At 40.0% G+C, this 11,980-nt stretch overlaps 1 pseudogene; it reads left to right on the top strand.

Annotated features, from left to right (window-relative positions):
• The first annotated feature begins 9,905 nt into the window (after window positions 1–9,905).
• LOC133091990 (HIG1 domain family member 2A-like) lies at window positions 9,906–10,227 on the top strand (annotated as a pseudogene).
• The last annotated feature ends 1,753 nt before the right edge of the window (window positions 10,228–11,980 follow it).

Below are 11,980 nucleotides of genomic sequence, written 5' to 3'. Positions count from 1 at the left end.
AATCATTAGAATCAGTGACAGTTCTCAAGTTTGTTTTCTTTTTAAAGCAATACAGCAGCATTGATGATTAACAGCTGTGTTTATCACAATTGATGGCATACACTAGCATTTCCACAGAACTTCCATAAAATAACCACGCTACAGAGCCATTATGAATCACAAGAACAAAACCCTCACCCATGCTCACAGGCATGTGCGCACGCGCACACACAAACACACAAGCCAGTAAAACCATTTAGGTGCAGAGGGGCACAATTGTAAATTCAACTGAACTTATTTTTTTTGGCTACAGGTCAAAGAGGACTGGGAAAGGCAACCCAAACAAAATGTGTTCAGATAGATCACATCCTCCTCCAAAATACTGAAACAATTAGGATTTTCTTTGCTCATTCCTGTGTGTGGTTCTCTGGTACCTTATCACGACCCAGTTATAATACCAGAGGGAGGAAACAGGGAAAACAAGGAGGTGACGAAAACTGTAAAAAGGCTTTGTAGAATCACAAATATTTGGAGTCATCATACTAGGGAACACGGTTAGGACACAAATCCTCCTAGATTTGAGAACCCTGTCTACTACAGAAGTATCTCTCCTCTGTTGCTTATAAAATGAGGACAACAATGCCTCCCATATTATAACCTGACCGTCTAAGTTTGCAGTCAATATAACATGCAAACACTGCCCTTGGAGTTCCAGAAATGTCTGGAGACTGGAAGATCTGTATTGACAGTGCCTGAACTGTTTTCAGCTTTGTTCTTCCAAATTCTCCACCATCTGTGGACTAAACAAGTTACTGACATATTGTCAAGTTACAATAACAGAAGGAAAAAAAGCAACATTAATCGTTTCAAGGAGTTTTGAGGCCAGGACACTTCTTGTCCGCTGGGAAGACAGACGAGTGGCCACGAGCTGCAACTCTGGCCAATTAACCTAGTCTGCACCCTTGGCAAGGGAGCACGCAGCTTCCCTGCCCAGGGTGGACACAGGGACACCGTCACTCCCCAGTCACTTCCCAGCTTACACCATGGTCTCATCGCAAGGATTTTCATTTCTCACCTTCCCTCCTCCTCTGCCTGGTTACTCTGCGCTGGGGTTATCTGCTGTGTCTAACTCATTACTGGCTATTATGAACCTCTGTGTACGTATTATCATTTCTCCTGCCGTTGACTAACTAAATTACCATGCACGTGGAGCAGAGTATTTGCTGAGTATGCTGACACTCTAGCAGGGAGATTCTATTTACAAGAGCTCGTCAGGGACTTCATCTGGCTAACATCATGATTTGGTTGCATGAAGAGATGTGTGCTTCCCCTGTCACAGTTTCACTAGGCAATGTGAACTCCTTACTGAGCCTTCGGCACCTGTGGTCGGGGGCGGGACAGTCCAAAGTGTGAAGGAGTGCCTCTTGCTGAAAGGCAAATTACATTCCGATAGTCATCTCTCCTTCCAAATTACCTGTTTCCTGATATCCACTCTCTAGGCCATATGAACATGGCTGAAGTAAAACTATTTCGGGAGGAGCTAACTTCAAGAATAGATAGAAAGTGAGGCACTGATGGGCTCTTCCGTGTTGGAGACTGTGTATCTGATCAGCCCCAGAGCGTGGGCCGTGAGAGATGGGTAGGGAAGGAGCAGTGCAATTTACTGTGTTAAGCAGACTGCTCTCCAAACTCTGCAATGGCCAACTTGGTCTAAACCACCGTGTGAAGTGTGGATAATAAAAACAGGAAACCTGGGACTTCCAGTGGAACGAATCTCTGTAAAATAGTCATAGGCTTAGGAAACCATAAATAGCAAAGCCATTTCACCAATGTATTTATTCTGTACTAACATCTTCCAGATAAAAGGAAAGAGTGAAGGAGGAAAGGGAGAAACAAGGATGGTAGAGCCATTTGGCCAAAATTTTAAAAGGCTCTTTTTATTTAAATACCTGAGTTCCCTGCAAAGCCTCACTCAGAATCCTTGCTATCTTCGGGCTCTCCTTGCCACTTAACTAAAAAGTCACAAGTATTGTTTTGCTATATGCCCTTTCTTGCACACATTATATAAAAATTATCTGTTTTAATGACTGAAGAGTTTTTTGGTATTTTTTATACTGAATAATATCTTAACAGAATACTTGTAGTAACCAATATTTTCCATGAGAGTGGAAAACCATTTTGGCTGGAAAAATGGTCATTTGTAGAAATGGATATAGTGAATAGAGCATGTTAAATCTAATATGCTTTCTCATTTGTTTTACTCTTAGTATCAGGATTTTTCCTGGAGAGTTTTCTTTTCTGAAAGATTTCTTATTTAAGTCTGAACCATAAAGTGATCTCATACAATGTAAGGTCCACAAGGACAGGGATGTTATGTCCCCGGCACAGTCCATGGCACAAAACTACTGCATAAAAATTTGAAGAAATGAGAGAAAGGTAGCCCAAAATAAAATAAAACCTTACACAGTATATTGTTTCATTTCTTCTCAAGCTTTAAACTAACCCTTTCATTGCTAAATTAAACCAGGACCCTTTTTATTCCCAGTCACTAATTAAAACCAAGTGGCAGAAACAGTATAGTGGTTTTACCCATTCATTATGAACCCACTTAAAATTCAACTAAATGTAAACAGGAAAATGCTGTGGTAGACACCACAGGTTCTCAGTGTGACCTTTTCAACTCTCCTGGCTTTGATCCTGATATTATTAGAACTACTTCATGCAAGGATGCACTAATTGAATATGACTTATTCCAAAACTCAGTCAACTGAAGGACTGAAAACTCAATTTCTATAGTATTGTGGTTTTTGTTTTTGTTTTTCTTTTCTGGATCTACGGCATAAGAGATGGATTAAGAAATATCTGTATGCAAACATTTGTGATTTACCTCACTAAGGGATTAAAACAATTCAAACTGCAAATTTTGGTCATTGGTTACAATATGAGATGACAGAGGGAGCAACATTTGAGGTCAACAAGGTCTCCTTCATCTCTAGTATTTACTTTTTGTACTCCTCAGCTTCTCTTTGTTTCCTAGATATCTGTCCAGGACAAGACTTTCCAACACTAGGCTGGCAGAGAACGTAGACTGAATCTTCTAGAACTTTGATTGCAGTTCATTCCCAAGAGCTCCCAAATAACTACCTTAGGTAGACTGAAAATGTAACTTGGACATTACCTGAATGACATCATAGTACTTTTTTCTTACTCCTTAAAAGCACTCTGCCAGAAATTTAGTCAACATTGTCTGAGGATGCTGGTCCCCGTACTTCTCCACAGGCAGCCATGCCAAGGGGCCTCCATGAATCAACATAGGGAATGACCCAAAGACTGGCTTTATATAGCCTGTGTTTGCATGGGCAGCAAAATGGCAGAAATGAGTAATGTAACAATCAAATGGGCAGAGAGTTTCTTCAACCATTTGTTCTGCATATGTCTAGCAGATCATCACTATCTTGGACCTTACAGTTTGTGCAGAAGATATTCTCCAGAGAGAGAGGGGGTCTAAAATGAGTCAGTGCAAAGATTAGTCTTAGTATAAGAGATAATAGATAATTGCCTGTTTCACCATGTTGTAAAAATCAGTTCTCTTGCAGCTGACCACTTTGAGCATGCATCTCGAAGGCTTCCAGTTGTTAATTTGGATATGTTGCTCTATGACTCTAATCTCACGCCACATCAAGTTTAAGGAGATAAAGAGACTATTGTTTAAGGCTTCGATTTTATTAACAATGTTTACTAAGATTATTCATTCTTTTTGTAGTAAGAACTGGACTTTTATTTCTTTTGCTTCTATTATAAGTGAGACTTTCAGTAGTTCAGCAAAAATGTATCTTTACCTTCTTGGCCCTGCTTTGAAAAACAGATATGCACTCATCACCAAAAAGTGAACTGCAAATGAGACCCAGAACTGGTTACTTCTTCAAAGTGCCAGGATATCCGACCTCCCAACTTTCATCATGGATTTGGCTCTCCCAGATAAAAGGAAGATAAAATGCATTAAAAGCGGGCTTCCCTGGTGGCGCAGTGGTTAAGAATCCACCTGTCAATGCAGGGGACACAGGTTCGAGCCCTGGTCTGGGAAGATCCCACATGCCACGGAGCAACTAAGCCCGTGCACCACAACTACTGAGCCTGAACTCTAGAGCCCGCGAGCCACAACTACTGAGCCCGTGTGCCACAACTACTGAAGCCCACGTGCCTAGAGCCCGTGCTCCGCAACAAGAGGAGCCACTACAATGAAAAGCCTGAGCAACGCGACGAAGAGCAGCCCCCGCTCGCCGCAACTAGAGGAAGCCCGCGCGCAGCAACGAAGACCCAGAGCAGCCAAAAATAAAATAAATAAAAAAATTTTTTTTAAGTTTTAAAAAATGCATTAAAAGAGCAAGGATATAGGGAAGACTCTACTAAAAATGGGGTGGAAAGTGATGACTGAATGCTAACTCAGAGAGACACCTGAGACTTCAAAAGATCTCTGGGAGAAGATAAAAATGAGTATGTTTTTGAAGAAATCAATTCCTAATTCCAGAAGGATTTTCAGAAAAGGACACAGGGAAATAGAAGTAAACATAGCATTCCAGAACTCTGTTCCTATATCTTCTTGAGTGAAAGCTGCACAAACTCAGAAGAATAGGAAAACTTAGAATGTCAGTGCATTTTTGTAGAATGATAGAATTAAGGACAAGAGAAAATAAAATTAATGATACTGTCAACAATGACTTCTGGTGGAAGATAGGATGTGAGCCAGATTCTGAAGGCTCCCAAGAGCACCACTTGGCAGCATGGAGTGTGCAGGAAGAGAAAACAGATTGGGAGATGCTTCCCACAGTCCTCTGTGCTTCCCCATCCTCACATACATCACACTTCATTGAAGTTGTTTAAAATCTGGCCACCCGCAAAACCATAAACCCCATAAGGTCAAATAAAATGACTAAGCTATTTAATTTTATAACCCTACTTAGCAAAATACCTCCATTAATATTGGTTGAATACATGGGGGCATAAATATTTCTTTTGATATAAAAGCCCTCAGTACAGCAAATATGTAAAGGCTTTTCATGGCTGGCTATCTGCCCTCTTGGCCATATTTAACTAGAGCCTCCTCCTCTACCATCACCTGACCAAGATGTGGCCCTGAGTCTCTAACTCTGAATGATTTGGCCTCTAGACCTGAGGCTAAAGCCACCTCACCCAATGAATGTTGATTTCCTCCATCTACTAAACTACTCAGCCTAGCACTTAAAATATTTCATCTGTTATCCCTACCTTACCTAAACTACCCATCTATGTCCTCTTTCCTTTGCTTCCATTTTATTCCCATAAACATTTGATGATGGTGATAATGATGATTATAATAATATCCAGGCAATTTTCTAAGCATTTTATATACATTACCTTATTTAATCCTTCTAACAATGCTATGAAGCAGGTAGTGTTATATCCTCAGGTTAAGAAGAAGAAACTGAGACACAGAAGGTTGAAGTAATCTGTCCATGTGCACTGCTAGGAAGAAGTGAGAACCACTTGGATTTGAACCCAAGTATCCTGGCTCCAAAGTTTATGCCCTTCAACGCTATGGTCTGTTTCCCTCCTAGACACCTTAATAAGTGTCTACTACCTGCACAGTATTGTGCCGCTAGACAAGGGGATACTAAGATCAGATAGAAATAGACCTTGCCACTAAGATGTTTAGTATGGGGAGAAAAGACTTGAATATAATAAGCAAAACACTCTGCAGAAATTCCTGAATAACTTTTAACGTAATAATAAGGATCAGAACAAAGGCTATCACCTATAACTCTTGCAGAACTTTTCTCACTCTCACGGTAAATAGGAACTGGAGTTTGGTGAAGGTTTGTGACATACACACTGAATAACATACCCAAACCCTAAGCTTCCTTCAAGGCCACAACAAGACTTTCTCTTCTGAAAAGCTACTGGTGACTAACCCCACTCCCACCACAGGCTTTCCATTATTCTGAATTTGAACAACGTTATTCTGAATTCATAACTTGAGACACCCAGCCCACCACTAACCTAATCAAATACTGCCTTAGAATTATATTTTAGATGGTTAATACATGGAAGTTATATCACCCTAAAAACCATAAACATTACAGAAGCAATGACTGTAAAACCATCTCTTAAAGTTCTTACAATTCTCAGTACAGTACAGAGCAGACATATGTACCCAATGACTAAATGATGAATGACTGAACAAAAAATGAATAGATGGATGATGGATTTCTAAGTAAATGACATGGAACTTTAGAAGCAAGTGAGAGAGAGAGCCTGTGATAAAAAGCTTTGGGCATTATTAAAATGTTTAATCAGATAGATTTGGTGCCCCCAAATAAAGACCAGGAGCACAGGCAATTAGCACAGTCTTGGCAGCAGGAAAAAACAAAACAAAACAAAACCCCACTTCATTCTCCCACCCCCATGCCCTTACACACTTGCATACTTGGAAGCAAGAGTCAATTTACTGGCACCCAATGCAAGTCCTTTCTGGAAGTGATTACAGTCACAAATCTACTTTCAGTCAAAGGTGCTAAAAAACGAGAGGGAGACCATCCAATTCTTACTTTCCCTTTGTGATGAACTGTTAAAAAGTGATACAAGTGGATAGAAAAGGAGGCGAGAAGGGAAAGAGACAGAAGAATAGACTACAGGACACCAAATAAAACGTTCCAAGTGGAAAGCATTGCAAAGTAACACTTCATCATTCCCAAATTCCTCCTGGGCATTGACTAACTGGAGTGTCGTCATTACCTGATGAGAAGTCAGCTTTGAAGAGCTCAGACCATTCCTTTAAAGTCTTTGGACCTAGTCTCAAGTTCAAGGATGCACAAGTGAAGCCTCCAACCATTATGATATTATGTTTACCAGGTTCTACTAAAGCTATCCTGATGAAAATATCAGCTGACTTTGAATGTATACTAGCTCTCAGTAAGCATGTCTGGGAAATTCAGAAGAAAGACACCATTGGCCAAAAGAAACTACACAAAAGACAGAAATTGGAGGCTTCTGAACTGTGCATTCTTTGAAGCCCTTTCTGAAAAGAAGGAAGTCAAGTGCATCCCTATCTACTCTTACCAATATCCACTCAACTATGTAAAGTCGCGATAAAAATCTAAGTATTTTGTGGAGAATAAACACCTCTCCACTGTGAATGCTACTAAGACTAGGGTCTTTAGTTAAGCAGATAACTAAGCCCACTCATTCTCAGACTCTTCATCATTCTTATCTATGCAGAACAGACCCCCTGCAACTTCCCACTTTTCTCCTAGGTTTATCTGCCTCATCTCATCCTTCGAACCTCCCAGGAGCATCTTTGTAGCAGAAACTCCCAGTCAGTTTATAGATTATCTTTCCCTTGACCTGACACCTAAGCCCCAGGCATCTATATTTAATCACCTATTAGACATCCATTTTGTTTTCCATTTGGATCTCAAACCTAACATAAATGAAAAAGAAATCTTGACTCTCATTGGCCCCTGGCAACTCATTTCTTTACAAACTTCTCCAGCTCAGTAAATGGCAGCAATGTTCACCAATTCGATCAAGGCAGAACACCTATGCGCTGTTCTTAATTTCTCTTTCTCTCCCTTCTCTCACATTCTACTTGCCAGTTCTGTTGAAATTTTCCTCTTTTCTCCATCTGCCTGGCTTCAGCCCTAGTCTAAGCCACTATTATCTCTGACTTGCACTACCACAAAAAATTCCTAACTCATCTCCCAGCTCATGTCATGTTGTAGAGTAAATCAGAACCACTGGCTTGGTGGCCAAAATAAAGCCAAAGTAAGTTATTACATTTACTTGTAAAATCATTGTATATAATAATAATGTGATCAACCTCCAGGTGGAGAAAACAATAATTATGTGAAGATGATCATAATTATAATAAATGCTCTAAGTTTTACAATGATTTCATTATCCAAGTGAAAATTCACAGAGTTAGTGGTTAAAAACTGAACACTTACCCTGCCAACACCGAGTAGCCACCGTCACCTGCCATCTGAACTGCAAGTAGCCTCCTAACTGGTCTCCTCAATTCCACTTTTGCCTCCACTAAGCTCTGTTGTTCACAAAGCTATTAAAGTGCACTTTTAAAGACATAGATCTGAATATATGACTCCTGCATTTAAAATCCACTATGGCAGAGATCTTCCCATTCTCTCCATCTTCTTTAAAATAATAGTCCCCACCATCACAAGTTTTAGGGAGTACAAGGTTGCTCAGCAGGAGAATTGATCTCTCTGCTTCCTTTTGGCACAAAGGAGGTGAGTCCGTGTGACAATGTCTGGGCTAACAGAAGTCAACAGAACTGATGTGGATGCAACCTCCAAGTGATTCCTAAAAGGCAAAGCCACTTATCCTGCCTTCCCTCTTTCCTCCTTCCTGTGGGTAGGAATACAGATAGGATGGTGAGAATCTACCTGTATTATTCTCTGCTGAAAAATACTTTATGACACATAGTAGTCACTCAAGTATTTAAATCAATGAAAGACAGAGGAACACAGTGTAAGATAGCTATACATTCTCCTGCACAGATAGTTATTAGATATCTGGTAGTAAATAATATAGTATTACCACTAAGAAGAGGTCTACAAAACTTATGAGAAAGAAAAAAGGCAATGTATTCATATTTAATGCCAAAGAGTCATAACTGATATTCTAATAATTATGGAAGTTATGAAAAGAAATAGCCAGGTACTTTATGTCAGTGACCCACGTCTAGAAGTCACACAAAGATATGATCTGTGCTCAAGGTCAAGAATAAAGCACTCCAGAGTCAGGAAGCCAGTATCAAAACCCAACAAAATCAAAAAAGGAGGAAAGATTAAAGCAACAACATTTTTTCAGGACATTATATATTCTTGGGCTCAAGTTGTCCAGAGTAACAAAGTTAAGATAGAGAATTTTATTTTGCTTAAATCTTTTTAAGATAATGGGGCATGTATTATCTCACCTAACTACAATGTTAGGAGAAAATTCTCAGACTTCGGGCAGAGCTGGACCCAAATGTTAAGAGGATGTCATTGAGGATCCATTGTCTCTTTCTCTCTCTTTTTCTTTTTCCTTTTGAACTCAATTTAGACTTATAGAAGACTTAGTAATTCAGGCTTACAGAGAGTTCCTGTACCCTTTCCTTACTCAGTTGCCCTTTTGTTAACATCTTACATAACCATAGTACAATTACCAAAGCTAATAAATCAACCTTGGTACAGGTTTGTTGACTAAATTATAGACCTTATTAAAATTTCACCAGTTTTTTTCACTAACATTTTTTCCTGTTCCAGTATCCTACCAGGATTCCACCTTGCATTTAGTTGTTATACCTCCCCAGTCTCCTCTGATGCATAATAGCTCCTCAGTTTTCCATGTCTCTCATGATGTTGACATTTTTGAAGATTATTGGCCAGTTATTTGGTAGAATGTCTCTCAGTTTGGGTTCCTCTGATTTTTTTCTCTTGATTGGAATAAGGTTCTGTATTTTTGGCAAGAATATCACAGAAACTACGTTATTGCCTTCTCAAGGAATCTTATCAAAGGATTAACAGTGTAATAATGTTTCATTACTGGTGATGTTAATCTTGATCAATTGGCTAAGTGGTGTCTGCTGGGTTTCTCCACCTTGAAGTTACTATCTTTCCCTTTGGAGGTAAAAAATACTTTGGAGGAGATCATTTAGTCTATGCAAGTTCTGTGTCTCCCACAAATTTTGTGCATTAATTTTATTGAGATGCAAAATTTCAAGTAGAAAACAAATCCTTTTACTAGTATACATGAAAAAATCGCAACTAAAAATAAAGGACAAACAACGAACTGGAAAAAAAATCACAATCTAAAATTTACTGAAAAAAATGTGTATTAAGAAAACCATATTAGCGTCCTGATTTTCTCCTACAGCTGTAGCCTGAAACATGGCGACTCCTGGCCCTGTCACTCTGGAGGCACCCTTTGAACCATCGCAGCCCCCAGTCATTGAGGGCTTTAGCCCCAGTGTACACAGCACTTCGGAAAGCTTCAAGGAAGCTTCTTTCTTCGCAAGACCCGCGAGAACCCAATGGTACCCATAGGCTGCCTGGGCACAGCGGCCGCCCTTACCTACGGCCTCTACTGCTTCCACCGGGGTCAGAGCCAGCGCTCCCAGCTCATGATGCCCACCCGAATTGCCCCCAGGGCTTCATGGTCATAGCCATCTTGGCGGGTCTGGCTGCATCCACTCTGAAATCTCGACCCTGAGTCAGTGGCCTGGTCCTAAAAGCTCCGCGGAGATTGTTCCCAGCTCCAGGAGCAACCACCGGTCCTGCCACTGGCATTATTCCCTCATCTCCCCTGACAAGCCCCTGTATCAGTGGTGTCAGAAGTAGCCAATTGTGTAACCGACAGATTTTTTTCAGGAATCTCAGGTCCGGTTCAGTCTGAGTGTTGTATACTTCTAGTTGTGCTGCACCTTCTCCACTCCCTACTTAATAAACTCTGATCCACTTGTTAAAAAAAAAAAAAAAAGAAAGAAAACCATAGTATACCAAAATAACATTTAAAAATTATAATAGTGTCTAACTATTGCTTTTGCTTCAAATGCTGTATATCAGTGGTCCTTACACTTTTCTAGGCCACGGAACCTCTGGAGAATCTGATGAAAGATGAGAGCTCACTCTATCCCTTAAAAAATGAAAATAGGCACATGTTGACAATTTTGGGAATTCATAAACCACCAAACCTCATCCTGAGATTGCTGAGGGGTCTTCAGGCTAAGCACCTCTTTCTTAATACCAAAGAGCAACTGTAACTCAATTTGCTTTTCATAGGTCCACTTATATGCCCTTCCTTGATGATGTCCTTTCCTCAGTTTGTTATGGTAGAAAAAGGGGAAAGAGGGAAGGAGGAAAGGAGGGAAGGAGGAAAGGAGGGAAGGAGGAAAGGAGGAAAGGAGGGAAGGAGGGAAGGAAGGAAGGAAGGAAGGAAGGAAGGAAGGAAGGAAGGAAGGAAGGGCAGATGGGGGCCAGGTTGGAGAGAGGAAGAGAGAGGTAGAAAGAAATAATCATAATATCCCATGTTCCCATTACTTCTCTTGCCCAGAATAGAAAAAAACAGTCTAAAAAAATGACCAATTTTTCTTAATTATTTTTTTCCTAAACTGCTTTTTAAGTTGGATCTTGAGGTGTATTAGAAACTATTCTTTTTACCCCATTCAGCTTTTCTTTCCTCCCTCATCCCATCCACGCAATACCCCCCCATACTTTTTCCTTTCTGAGTACATTGCTCCCTCAAAGATTTTATGTTTCTTTCAAATATATGTTCACAGGAATTGTGTACTACAACAAGAATTATATTCTTCCAAGTAAAAAACAGAAGGAAGCTAAGAAGTTTTGACACCTACTTTAAAAGACAAATTTTCACCAGGATCCTAGGGTCACTTTGTCCACTTTTCCACATACTTTTTAAAGGCCTAAAAATATCTGAGGGTCTTTTTTCTTCTTTAAAACTGTTTCTCTTCTGAAGCAATTGACACCATTCCATGAAATTTTTGCAGCAAATGTGCACTAAGTGTACTCAGTGTCATGAAACTCCTTTCTATTTTTCGGTATGTTGGGATGCTGACTCAAATGCATTTCATTTGAAAATTAAAAGCAAATTTCATAAGCTATTTGCTTTGCACGGAGAAATTTGGGTCAGTCAGTGAGAAAGACAATGGGCTTTTTTCATGGACCTGTTTTGAGGTAAGAACCATGCCTTTCCTAGAAGGACTCTGCCCCTCCCACCTGAGGGAGCTCTGGGTGTTCTTCACCACAACTATTTCTTCATCCTAAGAGTCTTTGGGCCTAATCATTGTTCCAGAAAATTTTAAGTCAAGTCTGCTGTATTAGCCTTTTACATAATACAATTTGGAAAAACTCTTTTCAGCATACCTAATTCAAATGAGTCCATCTGTGAAACCCAAAATATGAGTTTTTCATAAAATGCAGATGCAATAACAGACTCAAAGCACAAA

Source organism: Eubalaena glacialis, chromosome 5 (assembly GCF_028564815.1).
Source record: "Eubalaena glacialis isolate mEubGla1 chromosome 5, mEubGla1.1.hap2.+ XY, whole genome shotgun sequence".
Taxonomy (NCBI): domain Eukaryota; kingdom Metazoa; phylum Chordata; class Mammalia; order Artiodactyla; family Balaenidae; genus Eubalaena; species Eubalaena glacialis.
The sequence above is the reverse complement of the archived record's forward strand: the minus strand, read 5'-3'. Positions and strand labels throughout refer to the sequence as shown.